At 45.3% G+C, this 14,900-nt stretch overlaps 1 protein-coding gene across 3 annotated transcripts in view; it reads right to left on the bottom strand.

Moving 5' to 3' along the window:
- Positions 1-14,900, bottom strand: part of RALB (RAS like proto-oncogene B) — a 52,544-nt gene that overhangs the window by 15,830 nt on the left and 21,814 nt on the right. Inside the window, exon 1 of one of the 3 annotated variants that reach the window (XM_075430316.1) lies at positions 12,574-12,722. The exons of 1 other annotated variant lie outside the window; for it this stretch is intronic. The gene's annotated coding sequence lies outside the window, so the exon portion shown is untranslated. Of the gene's footprint in view, positions 1-12,132; positions 12,225-12,573; positions 12,723-14,900 lie in introns of those variants that run through there. One more of the 3 variants, XM_075430319.1, reaches the window with a different exon arrangement.

Consider the following 14,900-nt stretch of genomic DNA (forward strand, 5'->3'; position numbering starts at 1 on the left):
GCATTCCACACTGGGACCCAGAAAGAACAACAAAGTCTTCTAACACTATCAATAGCATCAGACGTCCAGTCACTGGATGCCAGTCAGTTAAGATTAAGAATCCCTACTAGTGATCATGTCTCCGTATCCGTCCTGGTTTTGGTTGAGACAGAATTAATTTTCTTTCTGGTAGCTGGTGCAGTGCTGTGTTTTGGATTTGGGATGAAAATAATGTTGATAACAGACTGACATTTCTAGTTCTTGCTAGGCAGTCAAGGACTTTCCAGCTTCTCACGCTGGCTGGCCTGCCAGGTGCACGGGAAGCTGTGAGGGGACACAGCCAGGACAGCTGACCCAGACTGGGCAAAGGGATATTCTATACCATATGACATCAGGCACATATATAAGATGGGCGAGTTTGCTGGGGGGCAACAATTGCTGCTCAGGTGCTGGGTACCATTCATTGGGTGGTGAGCAATTGCATTGCACATCACTTTTGTTATCTATATTACTATTACCCCTTCCTTTGCTTTCCTATTAAACTGTCTTTATCTCAATCCGTAAGTTTTACTTTTTTTTTCCTCCATTCTCTTCGTTCTCTTCCCCACCCTCCTGGGGGGGAGGGGGAGAAGTGGGCAAGCAGCTGCATGGTCCTAGTTGCTTGCTGGGGTTAAACCACAAAAATACCATATCTTACTTTTCACTTTTCCACATATTTGCATGTAAAGTCATCTTCAGCTCTCCACTTAGACTAGAACTGTTTAACAAGATCAAGTAAACTCTAGAAGATTGGACTTACTATAAAGACTTTCAGTATTTTTGACACGTGCAGTTATACAGAATGAGACCATGAAGAACAAGAGACTCAGATGCACTGCTACTTTAACCGATCATTACTGTAGCAACCTACAAAGTCTACCACATTGTTCTTTGCAACAGGTTATAGTTAGATTTGGACAACCCCACCTTGTAAGGCTATCTTCAGATCTGGGTCACCAGAATGGTGACCTATCTTAACTATGAAATACCTATTATACACTCAGAGCATTGCCCCCCCTACCATCCCTGCCAAGCACAGCCCAACTTGACTTATGAGTTTTCAGAGAGATGCATCACTATAGCTTTGAAAGCAAATCCAACAGCAACAGGCATTTGCTTGCTAGATAAAACTCTTCATTATATGCCCTCACATCATTCAGTGGAGGACAATTCTAGATTATTTGTTACAAATAAATAGACAATATCTCACACGTTAACATTAATTTCAAGGTAAATAACCTTGCTTAATAATCTTGATGTCCAAAGAAAACAAACTAAATCCTACCCAAGTCTGCAGCAAGGCTAAATAATTGAATGCAGCCTTCAAAGATTTAGTCACGAGGACTCAGTCTGAGCATCAGAAGAGTAGCAGTTTAAACCAACTCTTTAAACTAGAGTCAGATCCTACACTGAACTGAAATACAGGTAAACGCATGCATATCCCTGTTCCTAAGGGACTTAAGCGCTTATCTGGGTTTTTTTAGAATCCCCTTGGAGTGGAAGAAAAACATCAGAGTAACTTGTTTCTGATCAGTAGCTAAGTGAGGAAGAGAAAGAACTTCCCTTAAACAGCTACTTTTAAGGCACTGCAGCAGCCCCCCCAAAAAAATCACTTAGATCCGTGTTTGACTAAAAGTTCCAAAGGTCATGATATAAAGTTAATACTCTTAACAGCCAGGTAACAACTGTATCAAGAGACTATCCTTGCACGTAGGCATCCCAACACAGTACTGTTCTGCAATACTGCAGTCACATGCAGTCCATAAAGCCTTGCAAGTCATCTTCATTAGAGCTTGAATACAGAAACAAGAATGCAAGCCTTATTTCTGCTGCTTTATTTGGTCTTGGGGCATCTTTACATAGATCTGTAAAAACTGCCAATTATATTTACTCTATTTTTGTCACAGGCACAGAGTGTTCAGGTAGGCATCTCTTTCCCATCCCAATGAAGCTGTGCCTGTTCTTCCCTTCAGTCTTCACAAATACAAAGACCATTCAACAGCAAAGGGAGGAATCATGCAAGGCAGCATTGAAGAGATGATTAGAATAAAAGGGCAGAGTTACACAATCACACAGAATCACAGAATGGTATGGGTTGGAAGGGACCTCTGTGGGTCACCTAGTACAACCTCCCTGCCAAAGCAGGATCTCCTACAGCAGGCTGCACAGGACCTTGTCCAGGCGGGTCTTGAATATCTCCAGAGAAGGAGACTCCACAACCTCCCTGGGCAGCCTGTTCCAGTGCTCCGTCACCCTCAGAGGGAAGAAGTTCTTCCTCATGTTAAGGTGGAACTTCCTATGCTTCAGGTCTGTGCCCATTGCCCCTTGTCCTGTCGCTGGGCACCACTGAAAAGAGTCTGGTCCCATCCTCCTGACACCCACCCTTCAGATATTTGTAAGCATTTATAAGGTCCCCTCGCAGCCTTCTCTTCTTCAGGCTAAACAAGCCCAGCTCCCTCAGCCTTTCCTCATAGGAGAGATGCTCCAGTCCCCTCATCATCCTCGTAGCCCTCCGCTGGACTCTCTCCAGTAACTCCTCATCTTTCTTAAACTGGGGAGCCCAGAACTGGACACAGTACTCCAGGTACGGCCTCACTAGGGCAGAGTAGAGGGCGAGGAGAACCTCCCTCGACCTGCTGGCCACACTCCTCCTAATGCACCCCAGGATCCCACTGGCCTTTTTGGCAGCCAGGGCACACTGCTGGCTCATGGTTAACCTGTTGTCCACCAGCACTCCCAGGTCCCTCTCCGCAGAGCTGCTCTCCAGCAGGTCCACCCCAAGCCTGTACTGGTGCATGGGGCTGTTACTTCTCAGGTGCAGGACCCTATGCTTGCCCTTGTGGAACTTCATCAGGTTCCTCACTGCCCAACTCTCCAGCCTGTCCAGGTCACACTGAATGGCAGCACAGCCTTCTGGTGTATCCACCACTCCTCCCAGTTTGGTGTCATCAGCAAACTTGCTGAGGGTACATTCTAACTCTTCATCCAGGTCATTTATGAACAAACTGAGTAAGACTGGGCCGAGTACTGACCCCTGAGGGACACCACTAGTTACAGGCCTCCAACTAGACTCAGCACTGCTGATGACAGCCCTCTGAGTTGTGCCATTCAGCCAGTTCTCAATCCACCTCACTGACCACTCACCCAGCGCACACTTCCTGAGCTTCCTTAGGAGGATATTATGGGAGACAACGTCAAAAGCCTTGCTGAAATCAAGGTAGACAACATCCACCGCTCTCCCCCCATCTACCCAGCCAGTCATGCCATCGTAGAAAGCTATCAAAAACCTTTCCAATTTACTACCAAGCTAAGACTAAGCTATGATACCAAGTTGATTCCTGCTTAAAGTAAACACACAACTTATCTCAAAATTGAGCTCAGTAAGAGGAAGTGTAGCTACCTGGTTGTGCAGGAATGTATTTGTACAATTGCAATCTGCTAGTCACCAATGTAAGTGGTTCTAAGCGGACTGATGACAGTAATTCAAGTCTGTCTGTACCAAATTCTTGTATACTGAATGCATACGAAGCATTGAAAATACCTGCAAGAACAGAAGCTAATGTTTGTCTCCATTGCTGTTCCACTCCACCTACTGAACCATACTATTCACAAGGTCAACTCCCCTAGGATATGACGCATGAAAATAGTCTACAGCATGCTGTAGCTCTACACTCATTAGGTGAATCATCTCTACCCAGACTTCCTCATGGAGGAAGGAGATAAACTGGCAGTTTCCCCTACAGGATTCCTTATAGGTTGTAATGGGGATCAAAAAACAGAGACAATGCAATGGTGGGAAAGCTGCCAATACTCCAGCATGCATCAACTTTCCAGGGAAAGTACCATACAAATCTGTGTCAACAAGTCAACTGTGACATTGCCCAGTTTGTGTTTATGCTGCTCCAGTGTCCAAAAATGCAACTCATGACTCTACCAAGACACAGAGAGATGTAACATGATACTGTGCCTCCATGCCTTCAGATGATCATCACTATTTAGAAGCCTGAATTTCTGTCCTGGATGCAGCCTCAGCTCCAATGACATCAATGAACACATGAGGAAGAAATGATGGTAACAAGGCAGAGACATCTACAATTACTGCTCCTGAGAAGTACCTGAGCAGTTTGGTCCCCACAACACTGCCAGTGAGAACAGCCCTCCTTTGAGAGCAGTAAGAACTCGCATAACAGGCATCTTTGAGGATTAAGGTGCTACTACACTTGAGAACCTTTGTAGAACAACTTAAAGCACTGTTTATAGAATACTCTGCGTTTTAGAGTTGGGTTATTCCATTCACTTTTGCACTCTTAACTAATCAAAGTGAAAGTGTCCTTTTAAGTCTACAGCAGCTGTGCAGCAACTGTGGCCATGTTTAGTAGGTTTCTTACCTGTTCTGGTCTTTAAAGGCTTTTGACATTCTTCTCTACAGATGGTGTGAACCTTTGATATTAACTGCATGGTAGAACTGCAGTTGTAATGTTAAGCCTGTCCTTTTAGATTCTAATATTAGCCTTCCATCCTGCTTGCTTCACTGGGTGCAACCCACCAGCTCTGCCACATTACTGTAGCATCCTGTTGCACAGGTATCTGTCCCATATCAACAGCAATGAACGAGATGAGCACAAAACATCCCTTCCCTAACTAGCAGCATCACTGCTCTTCACCAGAAGAGACAGTGGGTGCAACAGGCTCACAAGCATTACACACACCCCCAGTGAGGACATGAAGCACCACCCTAAAGTGAAGTTTCTCCTGAGAAGTGAGGTTTCTCAGGGAAGGTCCCAGTACATCAGTCCCCTTAAACATTTGCATGAAAGGTTTATTAAATAGATATGGAAGCTACAGGTCAACATAATACAGTTCTTAATATTTTAAAGGGCCTCACTGTTTCACAGATGGCACACAGGAGCATCATAGTTATGTAAACTTTTACAGGGGGAAAAAACCACACCATCCCATTTTCCATATTACTCAGTGCTGAGCAACTAGCAGATTGTATGTAGCACCAAGCAGAATACACTCTTTAGTTCAACAAGTTTGCATTATCCAAAGTGAGAGTCATAAGGCACTAGTACCATTACAGCTAAACACACTTCTGTATTGAGATACCCAGCCAGACCTCGCCAAGTACTTTCAGGAAGCCTCCAGGTCCCAGATGACACATTGCAGACAGACTATAGAAGAAAAGTATCTACAACATCACTCTTATCCTAGCAAGAACTTGCTAGCAAACCTGACAGAAATCTTCTACAAGCACAAAGAGTGAGTTAATACCATTAATCAGTATTAGTGTGCTAAGAGTTTATCACTGGGGTGGTAACTGTCTAGTTGCCTAATTACTTAGGGTGAATTACAACACAATTTCTTACACTAGCTAATTAAGCTCATACCAGAAAAAATTACACTCAGGCAGAGTTGTACAACAGCTTTGCTCCCATTGACTTGCAAAGCGTATTTCAACTATGTTTCCTTTGAAAGCTCACCCATGCAGGCACATGCTTATCTTTGATACACAGGATACACCAAGTCTACCAAGCCACTTCTAAGAAATGATGACATGCTTCAGGTGGTTAATCTAACACCAATTTTTAATCAGATCTCTGAGAGTGTAACAAATACAACAGACAAGTCAAATAGCTTACACAATGTCTTAAGGGGCACACTAGAGTTCAAAACAACGTAAGATTCAAATCCTACATCAGTACAAGGTTACCACATGGTTTCAGTTATTACTGCAGTGGATTACCTGCAGCTGTATAATCCACAAGGAAGTTGCCACTAATATTGATCTAGCAAATTCCAACAAATACCAATTCAGCCATAAGCACACTACAGTGTAGCAGGATTTAATTCTTCAGCTCTCATGAAGTGTTACCCAGCCAAGTTTCCTCCCTCATCCTCCTAATCCTTGACCGGTCAGAGCTAGCCCATTGGTCTGGCAAAAATGGCACAGGACAGTGCAGACAGACAGGCCACGAGCTGCTGCCACTGCTTCCCCAGAAGATGCATCTTGCTAGAGCATGCTGTCTTCAGTTTCCAAGTGATCTGGATGCCTGGGATAAATCAGAAGTCCAAACACTATTTAGTTTGGCTTAGGTCCTACCAGCAGGAGCAACTGTCTCTTCCCATACAATTACATTCCTTGCTCCTAAACAAGGTAAAGTTAGTGTCTCATGTTCACATCTCCATTTGGGGAAGCGTAAGCCACTGTTGCACTCACATTTGGTGGAGGGAGACAAGTAATAAACCCCTACTCTGGGTTTACTCTTAACCACAGACTCCCACCTCCCCAGGGGCACTGGAGAATCATCTCCCCATAGCCTCTGAAAGTACTGCCACTATTTTAAGCACTTAACTGAAGGGTTCACAGATGTATACCACGAGTCACTAAGCTCCCTCAATCAGGCATACCAACAAGTGCCAAGCACTGAAGCTTCTCCCCATCTTTCAGTCAATGCATTTGCATCACACAAAGCAACAATAGTGACATTTAGTACTTTAGATAATTACTAGTTGTTCATAATTCAGCTGCTGTGTTAAGTTGCCTTTAAACACATTTCTTCACTCCAGTTTCCCCAAGCAGGAAGAATGAATACCATACCAAGGTATTCAGCACATTCAAGAAGCTACCTTTCTACTGGACTAAGAACAGACATTTAAAATAACAAAAAGGCATGTAGTTTTCCAGCCTACTGTATCCACATACTGTATCTCAAATCCAAAAATCAGTATTTCCATCTTTAAATGGAAACTGGATTATTACACTCACCAGTACAGGTGCCACATGCAATTTCAGTACTGTTACTGTAAGTGTGAAGTTAGTAAAACTAAAAAGCTGTGGATAGTTTCCCACATGGGAGAAGTGTTATCATTGGTCTCTCTCATGGAGAATGCTTTGCCTACCACCATAAAAGCATTTACAGCCAAACACGTGCCCTCCAACCACAGAGCCTCCAGAGCGCTGTAGAACAAAGGGTGGCACAATAAAACAAGCTTGTTGATAACTCCAGTTTTGGGCGGCAGACTGAACTCAGAACCACTTGACTTCAACAGAGAGAAGTGAGGACACATTTAGCTCAGTACACTTCCCTTTATGACCTAGCAAGTGACAGGTCACATGAAAATACAGAACCAAAGCAGAATACAAACTATACATTTATCCTTGTGTGCTCTTTGAGATATTTCCTCTCTCTGAGCACATCACCAGAATAAAAATCTACTATTCTGATGCACCACCAGCTCAACTCAGAGCTCTCATGCTTTTCCCAGGAAATCAGCACACCAGGGTGCTTCTGTACACCTACACATGTGGCAGAGGCAACAAACTGGAGATGTTGGGGGTCTGTGTGTAGCTGCAGGGGTCATAACCTCACTGGGATCAGAGATGAGCTGGGACAGCTCTCACGGTTGGAGTGCAGCAGTAGATGGCTACAGGCTCTTCAGGACAGACAGGCTAGGAAGGCAAGGCAAGAGAGTTGCCCTTCCCACAAGCAAAGCAGGAATGCATGAAGTTCTACCTAGGGATGAACAAGCCAGTTTCTGGGTCAGGATCAGCACAGTCAGCAGGAGAGCTGGACGAGACAGTTTCCAGAAGTGTCTTCCATCCTCAGCAACTCTATGATTCAAGTCTGTGCCCCAGCAACAGAGTTGCTACAAAGCTTATTTGTGAGGAATCTTTGGAAGTGGAAGGCCTATTTGACAACTTGCACAAGTAACACGGTGGAGCTCAAAAACCTACAGCAAGTCCTTCATGACTAACAATCAGAAACCTTAACTAATATTTATTTGCAAGTATATAATAGGAGGCATGCTCATCAAATGACAGCTACTGTTAGAAGACAGTTGTCAAGGAAAGGGAATTGGACGAGATCACTATTTGACCTCTTTTACAAACTAAATGAAGATAAAAGATGTACAGTATCACCATCAGTCAGCCCACCTCTGTCTGATAATTTTTTTTAAACTAGTTTCCTTCCATTACAGCTTCAAAACAGATTCAACCTATAAAGCCTACTTTGATTTTTGTTTGCTTTATAAGACAAAAGTAAATTCTCAATGAGCTTGCAGAATTATTTAAAAAATTAAATTGCTTCCTAAAATGCATTTTGAAAATGAGAAAGTAGAATGAGAAATAGCACCAGTTTCAAGCATACATGCCTGTCCTGAAAGACCATTTCCTTAAATGGCCTGGCTAGTCTACATAAAAGCAGAAGGCTGCCTGCCATAAAAGTCACTCAGCGAGACTTTTTGGTGACTACACTAATGAGAATCCCTTACCTACCCAAAATGGGATCTCACAGTAAGCCAAGAACACTAAGTAGCAGACAAGTACCACCCTGGCGAGGACTTTCTTACCACAGCAGCAGTTTAGTGGAGAAGCTGTATCAGAGCTCACTACATACTTCAGAATTAGACCATTCTAATCAGGGAGCCGCTTCCCCAATTAGCAAAACCACCCTTTCTCTGGAAAGCTGAGGCAACTGGCACACAGCTTGATCTAAAAAAGACTTCATTCCTTAAGTGTCTGCTTTAGAGCGGTGCCCAAGACAGTGCCCTGCTGGGCAGGGCAGCACTAACCCTATAAACTCCTTAAAAAAAAAAAAAGCTGCTTTAGTCCATCTTCTGCAACATGAAGTCCAGAGTTCAGGTACCTCCTGCAGTTAAACTCTTGAAGTGCTTTGCCAGGTTTTGAGTATAATCCTGTAACACAGTACTCTATGATAATCTTATCTGTAAAGTGGGATTATAATTTGTTTTTAAACCTGTGATTTACGCGATTAGCTTGCCAAAAAATATAAACCTGTCTGCAATATTAAATCTAAATTGGAAACATTCTTTAACATGGCCATCTACATGAACAAACCCATGCCCAAAGTTGGGGCTAAGTCTAATTCTCCAGGACTCTTCTGAAGAATGATCTTTTTTGCTACAGGTAAAGATACAGACAGGAAGAGTCAGAAACCAGAGAAATCACAGCACCTGCCTAGCTTGGCATGTTCTCAGCTTTCCAGATCCATGCTTTGACATTCAGATTAGTTCTACCACATTCCAAATTTAAGAACATATTAAAAACTCCAGTCTCATTGCACTTTCAGTGGCCTGAAATCTTTCATACTAATCACATCAACTGTCAGCAACACTAATTCACAAAGTAACAGTTGACAGGATTAAGGCTTTAACAAATTCTTATAATCCCAGGACTGAATTCAGTCTTTGACTTGTGATCCTGCAAAGATTCCTAGCCAAGACTGCATTTCCATTACGTTTCATATTCCTGTAATCAACCAAGCTCCTTTCTCAGCCACTTCAGCTAGCACTAGGAAGGCTACGGGCTCAAGATCCTATGTAAAAACAGTTGAAAGTGACTGCTCTAAGCAAGCACTTTGTCACCATAAAGATTCAAGTAGCTACTCACACAGCAGCCCAAATAACATTCTCACATTACATGACTCTCATTTTGACAGGTCTTGAAAAGCACATTTGCACATCTCAAGCACAAGAGACAAACCAGATCCTCTAATATTACTATTAAAGCAGTATTTGGAAGAACACGAAGAGGCAAAGCAGGAGTTATATAGGCTTATCTTCCTTAAATGACAAGATGACTTGATATTTCTGGGGCAGGCATGGATAAAAGTTGCTTAGTCCTGTTTAACGGGCTATCAACAAAATTATTTCTCTTTGGCAGCTATTAACAAATACTTTTTAAATATCTGCTCCATAGCCTCTTATCAGGAGCCAGGTATCATACAACAAAAGCAACAAAATTTATTATTACCACTAGGAGAGTGAAACAGTGAGGATCGTTTGCTGACCTTGCCGCCCCATGCAATAGTGGGTAACAAGCAATGGAAGCTTATCACCACTGTTTGATGGTGGTGCAGAACAGTTTCCAGAGACATGGGGGCAGAGGGAGGATGAAGAAAGGAAAACCTAAAGAACTGAAGGTTTGTATCAGCAGGATAGTACTTTCAAGTCAAGACAGAAAGAGTTTGAGAACACAGTTGCAGCCTAACATGGCTGATAATTATGATCTGCACCTCTCAATCATGCAAAAGTCAGTTGAAGTCAGGCCCACAAGGTGTGAAAAGCAACAAGCACACAAGACTCACATTTGTCTATTTCTGCAGCCTCCCCAGCCACTGCCTTTCGCTCAGACTCCCAGAAGACCACTGCTCCCATCCCTAGTCGCTTGCTCCAGGCTCAAGACACCTACTGACCTTAGGCACTGTTTGTTTTGTCTTGATACCACCATGCACTTGCATTCCCATAAATGCCTACTGCCTGCGCAGCTGTCATGCAAAACAGGCTCCTTCAGCACCTCTGCTGAGAGAGGCCATTAACTCAGATTGACTACTGATTGTGCAATAGAAAGCAATTAACTTAATGAATTAGTTACATGGAGTTTGAATCTAGTTAACAAGAAGTTATCAAGCTAAAGTGCAAGTATCCACTGCAACAGGACAAGAACAAACTATGAACCAGATTCCCAAATCATGATGTTAGGGCTTGTTCTGCTGCATCACCTGGCCACTTCTGCTCTATCCAGAGGACAGTTCTGTTGCTTGTGAAGCCTGGACCCCAACGCTTCCCTGCAAAGCAAGCCACTTTATCCAGCATTTGGTCAAATAACAGTGCTTAATCAGTAAATTCGCAGCTGAAAAAACTTAAAGCCTGAAAAAGGCATTAAACTGCAGAGTATGTATACCATTCAGGATTTTGGTGTACACATCCAAGTTGCCTAAGTGTCTCATCACTACTGCCTTGATTTGATCAGAGTGTCTCAACTCCTCTTCTACCCAGATATCCAGTACCGCTACACTGACAATTAGAGACAAGTTTGAGAGTTTTAAAGAGTGACTGAGAAAGGGCATTGTGTGGTCAAATTAAGCTTTCAGTTAAGAGTTTTTGTAAAGCATTACACCTAAATTTTTAAACTAGACATTCTTCTGCAGCATATACATAACACCAGTGCGAACAGGTCAGCTTCATTTTTCTCCAGGCATGCAAAACAGAATCACATTGGTCTACTCTAGAAGATGTGTAGAACAAACAATTTACTACCAAAAATCTTATTTAGGAAACATTTACAGAAGTAGTCTGAAAGCTTTTCTATTCCTTAAATATTTAATACAGCAAGTAAATGCAAAAACTTTTACCATGGTAAGCTGATAACAGCTGATAAGCAAAAATCTAAGTTCAGGGGACAGAAGTTATTAAAGCAGTAGATAAAACTACTTTAACAAGCCTGCTATAAGTGAATAAGCTGTAAAGATGCTATTGCCAACTAATACTGAACTGTTGCTATTAAATTCTCTATAATAAAGTTATTTTCAGCCTTCAGACAAATCACTTGCGAGAACCACAAGTCTGGTTCCCAGTTGTTAGTTCCTTCTCTCAGCTTTGATAACTTCAGCCTAGAGGGAAGAGGGAGTTTCAGGCATCTAAAAAAAGACAGCTTTTTCTGAAAACCATGGCTCTGAGGATGCCCTTGAACAGACAGCTGCTTCCCTCCTCCTCACAAGCAAAACAAGGATCTTGGACTAGAGGAGTAATGTTCTGACAGTTCAACAACCAAAGAGCTACCCAGACAGCAGACTTCAAAACAGGCAAGGCTGGTCCCAGCTCAGGTACAGTCTCCCTGCTCCTTATCCCCCATGAAAACACCCAGGAGTAGTAAAGACTAAGTCTCCTCTTCTAGGATCAGAACCTATCCAACAGGACTCCAGCAGGAAGACCGAGTCAGGCCTCCACCAGCCCTCCAGGCAGCATGGCGGGGCTGCTCTGTCTCACAACCGCTCTCCCTGCCCTTCTCCAGGTAAGGTCACGCTCGGGCGCCAGCCTTATCCTCCAAGATCCGCACCAGTAAGGCTGGAGGGAGCATAAACAGCCGCACAGAGCAAACAAGATCCCTCCGCAGCTTCTGGTTCAGCTGAGACCGAGGGCAGCCCAAACCTCTCCGTTTACCTGGCACGGACAGAATATTATAGCTTACCCCAGGGAGGCCGCGGGAAGGCAGAGACGCCCGCGCAGAGGGAACTCGCCAGGGAAACGACGGCTCAAGGCCAGCTCCTCCTCGCCCTCCCCCCAGCCCCACCTGCGGGCACAACTCACCGCAGCCACCCAGCGCCGAGCCCCCACCTCGGCCCCAGCACAAGCCGCCGAGCCCGGGAGCGGGGGGCTGCAGCGGAGCCTCGGCCCCCCCGCAGGCCCCAGGACGCAGGCCCCACGCCCGGCACTCCTCGGCCGCGCTGCCGAAGCTCTCCGCCGGCCGGGGGGCTGCGGCCCGGGGGAGGAGCCGCCGCCGGGCTCTCCTCGCCCCACGCACCCGGCAGGAAGGGGGCTGTCCCACCCCCTCTCGGTGCCCGCTCCGCAGTAAGGGGAGGACGGGAACCAAGGGGCTCAGCCACGTCCCCCGGCGGGCTCAGCCCGCGGCCAGGACCCGGCGGCTCCCCTCACGGAGGCAGCGGGGCCGGGACGGCCGATCCTCCCCGCAAACCCCGGGGGCCGCTCCGAGGCACACTGCTGCTACCGCTGCCGCCGCCTCCCTCTCACCTGGGGGCTAAGACCCGGCTCCGCGCTGCTGCCCCAGCCCGGTGCCCGGCTCCGCTTTAACCGCCGCCGCCCCCCGCGCTCGCATCGGGCCGCTACCGCCCGCGCGCCCCCGCCAAGCACTTCCGCCCTCGTCGGCGCCGCTCCCGCCGGGCCCGGCTCCCCGCGAGCGCGCCCACCCCCCGGCACCGCCTCCTCCGCCCGTCCGGCAGTCACGTGGCGGCCACGGGCCAATCGGTTCGGGGGGGCGGGGCAGTGGTTGGCGCTGAGGCGAGGGGCGGTGGAGGCAGAGGGGAGAGCTGGGACGAGTCGGGCGCTGTTGAGGGAGCGGCGGGAAGGGGCCGCTCCTATCCCAGCGCTGGTGCTGCCTGGGAGGGGAGGGGGCCTGTGGGGAGCGGCGGCGGCAGTGGCTGCCCGTGGAGCCCCGCGGAGAGCCCCGCTGGCAGGGCGAGCCCGCGGACCCGGCGGGCTCTGCTTTGACCCGAAGGAGGATGCGAAGGGCCCTGTCTTCAATACAACGCCCGCGTTCCGGCGCACGTTCTGCCGGTGGCTGCAGAAACGAACAGTTCCGAGATCAGAAGGCAAAGGGATGGAAACGACCCTGCTTCTCCTCATGAGCGTTGAGGATGCCGAGCGTTTTGTTTTATTAAGTCATTGTACTGCAATGCTGTCATGTATGTCTCCAGCACAGAGCAGTTTTAACTGCTCAAGGGGGGAAAAATGGCTATTGCTGTATTTACTGCAATTCTTTCTTCAAATCTGCCAGTCCACAAATCCAAATTCTCTCTGGCCAATGCTAGCATCAACAGTTAATTTTCCCAGCTTAAAATATTGACCTGTTTAAATTCTACACACTGAAGTTGAGGTGAATATGTTGGGTAAAGTTCTTCCTTCTAGAAAAACAGCAATACATGACAACATGCACTTTGGGAAGCGATGGAAGTCATTACTACTACCGATCTCTCGGGTTCAGATGCTCTGGGACAGAAGTAATAGGTTAAGTAGTGGTGTTAACTCCCGCTTTCACACTGGGCCTCTCTGTAGCCTCCTACAGAAGAGAAAGGGAAAGAATTAATTACCTTCTACCTCTATCCATTGATGGCTGGGTGAAACTGTATTTTGAAGTTGGAGAGCACAAAAAAGGCCTGTCACTTCAAATAAATCAAAAAAAAAAAAAGGCAAAAGCAATCCAGCTTTCTAAAAGTGATAGGTGAAACAATAGCCTATTGCCAAGACAAAATAAACCAGAGGAGGAGGACCTGGAAAGAGATTTACTATAATATGTAATTTCAGGGTTGGCAAAAAATGCCAGGAATTGGAAAAAAGAAGTTACAGAGGCAGAAAAAGAGTAGGTGTGTGGCTCTGAGAAACCGCTGAGTACTTCAGGACTGCATAAAAAGGAAATATCTTCTGAATTAATCCTGTCCTGAAGGAAAGCAAGTTTTCTACATTGTTTGTAAGTAAACAGGATTGACATCATCCTTGCGTCATCATCATCAGTTTCTCCTCCTAACTCAAACAACTGCAAAACACCAGATTTTAGTTAACCCCTTAGGTGGAAAAGTGAATTTCTCTTTTCAGGTTTGTTTAGTGGGAAAGGTCCCGATTGCAGTAATTCTTCCCCTCTGCATTATAGGTTGTATCAGATTAAGAACCACATCAATATTCATTGTGCATTAGGAGCTGGCAGACTGAGAGCTATTTACTGTTTGATGCCATCCATGCAGAAAAAGAATAAGCAGAGAAAGAAATATTGCCAAAAGTGAAGGAATGTTGTTTTATAGCTAACGCTTAAATTACCCAAATCTTCGTATTGCTACGATTATGCATGATTTTTTTTTAATAAATTTTATGTATTTGTATGTAGTCCTAAAAAAAAAAAAAGTAAAAATTAATTAGAGCTGTTTCCTCTTTATTCTGTGACTCTTCGTCTCCATGGCCATCTCTGATGGCGTGCAGGCAATGTGGTGGGACTAGTTGCTTTGATGTGACTATTCACAGAAGATAAATATTTTCAGTGAATCGTTTCTATGAGGTGAAACTACCACGAACCTGGGAAGCTGAGTCTTTTCAAACCGAATATTAGTCTGCTGCCCATGCCATAGTGCTGACACTTCCCCTTTCCCCCTTGCTAAAAAGAGGGTTGAGAAATGAACCACATCTATCCTACTTCTGCAAATTGTTTAAGGGAAACCTACTTGTTTGTAGTAATCCAGCCATGACAAAGAACATTTGTCTGATGACACATTTTGAATCATTATGCATGTTGCCTGCTATAATCTCCATGGTTACCATAGGTGTTACTGATATATTTGTGCTTCAGCACTTCA

This window comes from Opisthocomus hoazin, chromosome 9 (genome assembly GCF_030867145.1).
Source record: "Opisthocomus hoazin isolate bOpiHoa1 chromosome 9, bOpiHoa1.hap1, whole genome shotgun sequence".
Classification (NCBI taxonomy): Eukaryota; Metazoa; Chordata; class Aves; order Opisthocomiformes; family Opisthocomidae; genus Opisthocomus; species Opisthocomus hoazin.